At 34.3% G+C, this 4224-nt stretch overlaps 1 long non-coding RNA gene across 1 annotated transcript; it reads right to left on the bottom strand.

The window, feature by feature from the left end:
• Positions 1-2781: 2781 nt before the first annotated feature.
• Positions 2782-3715, bottom strand: LOC145640986 (uncharacterized). Its single transcript, XR_014115071.1, has 2 exons — positions 3332-3715; positions 2782-2948 (listed from the first exon to the last, which is right to left on the bottom strand). It is a non-coding gene; the product is annotated as an uncharacterized LOC145640986 (long non-coding RNA).
• Between the last annotated feature and the right edge of the window lie 509 nt (positions 3716-4224).

Below are 4224 nucleotides of genomic sequence, written 5' to 3'. Positions count from 1 at the left end.
GATTATTGGAAACATAAAGTTTCAAACTTTGTGATAGAAATTTGTTTATCTTCGTACTGGAAGATATAATTTTTCAAGGTTTCACAAGTGTTAGTAGTTGGATTTTTCATTTGAACATTAAAGTTCATATTTTTCCAACCCCCTCTTACTTTTTCAAAATCCCAAGATTAATTTAATTTAATTAAATTAATAGTGAGAACTTGCCTTATTTATGTTGTTGCACCAAGTTAAACCAATTTATTTTAAGAATGGTTCATGGAAATTATTTTGGTTTAATGCACTTTAATTTTTTTTTTTTAAGTTAGACTTGTTTAAATTTTTCAATTTTTTGCTCATTGAATTAGTTCTAAAATTAATTTAGAATTAATAATTTGTCATGCAAAATTGGGATTGAAATCCTGAGGCTATGGCGCGCAAACTGAGGCAAAAACCTCACTTGGCTAGCCGGGTTGCATAGCAGTCCACATGTGGTTGCCAAGGAGGCTGCCTCTATTTGCACGCAAGCCATGTGCGTGGCTGCTGCTTGCTGCCAGCAAGCAACAACCAGCAGCACGACGCACCAGTAACATGGTGTTGTGCGCGCTGTGCGTGTTGCCATGCTTGGTTGGTCGCGGCTGGTGCAAACACGAGCATTTTTGTGCGTGGCTTGGTGCTTAGTGCGATGAGGCAAGCAACCTTAGTGCATGTGCCTCGCACCAGGCAAACCATGGCAACACTACTAGGTGTATGCCTAACTAGTGCTACGGAGGGTGGCCGAGGCACATGCACCGAGCCGCATTGTCCGAGTTACTAGGTAACTTTGGATTTCAGATGGCATGCGCCTATTGCGTGAGCCACTTGAGTGCGGTTGGCATTGTGTTTTCTTGTTAGCCGGTTTATTTTTTATTTTAATTAAATTTTTGGAGGCTAGGCCTAGCTTTTGAGCGGCATTGGAAAATTTTTATTTTGGCAAATTTTAGGTTCTACCGGCTTGATTAATTGGATTAATTAAGATGGATGTGGAATTTAGTGGGAGCTTCAATTATTAATTACGTCAATTACATAATCTGTTAAACAACCTTGACTAGTTTTAATTAGGCGTATTAATTGAATTAACCACCTAGATTAGTTTCTAGTGCGCGCGTGTAATTTATGTATTGTTACATGTTTATCGTTGTAAAATGCATGGGCCATTAACAAATAGTGAATGGATGAATGGAATGTATATTCTCTCACAGGTTTTATGAAATGGCAACTAGTGGGACCCGATTAGGATAGAAAATACGGACTACATGCCGTGATGTATTTTTGTAAATCTAAATACGGTCTATGTACCGTTGAGTATTTTTGTACCTTAATATTTAGATTAATCCTAATCGTTGATACTAGTAGTTGCATAATCTTGGTTAAATCTTGAAGGCGGAGTTTCTTAGAAGATGAAGCCATGAAGTCGCAAGAGAAGACAATTTAAAGACTTGTAGAATTCAAGGGGTCATGCTAGTTGCCAATATGCATCTTATACTTATGCTTTATATATTTATGCTTGTGCTTATATATGAATGATATGTTAGATGCATGTTTAGGTTTTTCAAAATGTTGTGATGATTAGTTAAGTTTACTTAAATCACCAACATAGAAACCCTAGGTCCCTAATAATAATATTGAATAAAACTTGCCTTTCCATAACAACACTTACCAACCGAAAGAGGGTGATGGTGGGCTACGCCAAAGCGAGGTAACATCACTACTCCAAGGAACGTAAGGCACACCGAGTGTGCAAGTTTGTTTTGGTTGAACTAATCGGTATGAGTGAGGAGTCCTCACATACTGTGGTAAAAGTGAATAAATTGTTGAGAGAGCATTATATGCGACGATTTATGCAACCAAGAGTGGCTTAGAGCCATTAGCAAAGTGTTGCATACCTTAGGAGATCGAGTGCTAAGACAAGCCAAAGCATGCTTAACCACTCTTTGTTTCTTTGGATCTTGGAATCGACTTATTCTCGCCAAATGGGGATAAATTTAATGTGTGGATAAGACGTTTAATAAGATTGAAAAATTTGCATGAATACCTTTTAATTTTCAAACTTAGTATGTTATTTACTTGATAAATGGTTATACCTTGCACTTATATTTGTAGAAGTCAAAATAAACTGTATTGTTTTCCATGGTTAGTAAATGAAATATTTGAGAATGGTTCTCAAAGAAAAGTAAAGCATTTCTAAAATACGATTCTCATAAATGACTTTTAAGGGCAGTTGGACATCATGTATTCAAAATACTAGGTAGTTTTGATAAATCATGAAGCGTTGAGTTGCAAACTCAAATTGTCAATATTGACAACCAACAAATCTTTTCGCTTAATACATAGATGAGTTGGACTCATTAATCACTACTACAAAAAATGCCGAAGAGACCTGTTAAAATAGACTGAAGAGACCTGTTAAGAGGAGGTCTCTAGCTCACATATCTCTTTGGTAAAGAGACCTGTTCTGTATAACAGGTCTCTTTGTGAATAATAAGAGACCTAATATGTGAGACAACAGGTCTCTTAGACCGTTATTATATTACTAATTTAAGAAGGGAAACAGACCAGCTATGTAACATAACAGGTCTCTTTGGAAGGTATCAAAGAGATCTGTTTTGTTACACAACTGGTCTCTTCCATATATTTTTTTTTTTTTTAAAAAAAAAATTCCCGTGACAAATTTATTAGGGGTTTTTAATTTTGAAATTTTAATTTCATTACTCTACTCTACTTGCAAAAAAAAATTAAATTAAAGAAGGAATTCATTAAAGAAACTTACATGATGAACTTATTATTGAAAATTACAAGTATTAGATTAGTACATTAACATTTACAACTTTACAAGTATAGAAACTTGTTAAAATAATTAATAACTAATGATTTAAAGATATACAAACATGTACTTTTAATACATTAATAGAATAACTTGTAGCTTCAATCACCTGTTCAATAATATAAATTATGCAAAAAGTTAGTCAATTAAATTCCAATAAACAAGTTAGGATCTGGATCTAGAAAAAAGAAGACTATAAAATAGCATTCAAAATCAATAAATATACCAGGAAATTTATCCCAATTCATCCTTAGATTTCAAGTTATGAACTGATTTATAATTTTTCAGCATATATAGTTCTTTATATCACAGATCTAAATCCATGCATTGGGGTCGAAGTCACCTAAAATCCGCAATTACAAAAAAAAAAAATAAAAAAAAAATAAAAAAAACCCGAGAATTATGATGCAAAGTCTACACCATGAACTAAAAGATGAGATAAAAAAGATGAAAACCAACATTCAATTGTAGATGATTTAGTACTAGTATTACCTCTGAATTAATTGCAGAAATTAGGATCACTTATAACTTATAACTGATGAAATTAGGGGATTGGAGAAAACTAATTTCAATCGAATAGAGCATCGTTGTGGTGGCTGGCGCGATTTGTTAACGACGAATTCAAATTGCTTATGGGAATGAATTTCTAAGGGTGGTGACGACGAGGGAGTTTAAGAAGAGAGAGAAAGCGGCCTTTTAAAGTGCTACTGAATTCCTGATCTGATGAGCAACGATTATAGGTTGGAAATGGTGGGCCTTTTTTACTCCGCCTATGGTTGCAGAAGACTTTCATGGTGCTTAATTGCACAGAGAAAGGGGAAGGGGAAGGGAAAGAGAGAGAAAGAGGGGATAACGAAGAAAGGGGAAATAGGGTTGTTTAATTTTTAGTGAGAAGAGGAGAGAGAAACAAGAGGTGAAAAAGGCACGGAGGAAAGGCGAGAGTCAATTTAAGAGGGGTGGGCCCTTACAAACATAAGAAACCTATTAAGAGAAACAACAGGTCTCTTATCTTTAGTAGTAGGCCCTTTGACATATTAGAGACCTGTTATCAGTAATATTAGGTCTCTTGTATTAAAGAGATCTGTTGTATCAACCAATAGGTCTGTTATTAGAGGTTCCTTTGCCTATTTTTGTAGTAGTGAATGTAGTCATTCGAGCGTGAATCAAAGGAAAAGATGAAACTTTGTTGTACGGCGCATTAGATGCTTAATTATGCCTAACAAATTATAAAAGTCAAAGAATCTTATAGAAATGATTCTTTAATATTATGAGATAAAGTATAATAAGAAATATTAAAACGAGGAACAAAGAAAAGGAATGAGATTCCATTTTACTAAAGAATTCATGTTATTGAAGTTAACTTAGAAACTCATTATCTTCACAAA

This window comes from Chenopodium album, chromosome 7 (assembly GCF_948465745.1).
Source record: "Chenopodium album chromosome 7, dcCheAlbu1.1, whole genome shotgun sequence".
Lineage (NCBI taxonomy): Eukaryota > Viridiplantae > Streptophyta > Magnoliopsida > Caryophyllales > Amaranthaceae > Chenopodium > Chenopodium album.
This window is presented reverse-complemented; position numbering and strand designations above follow the sequence as displayed.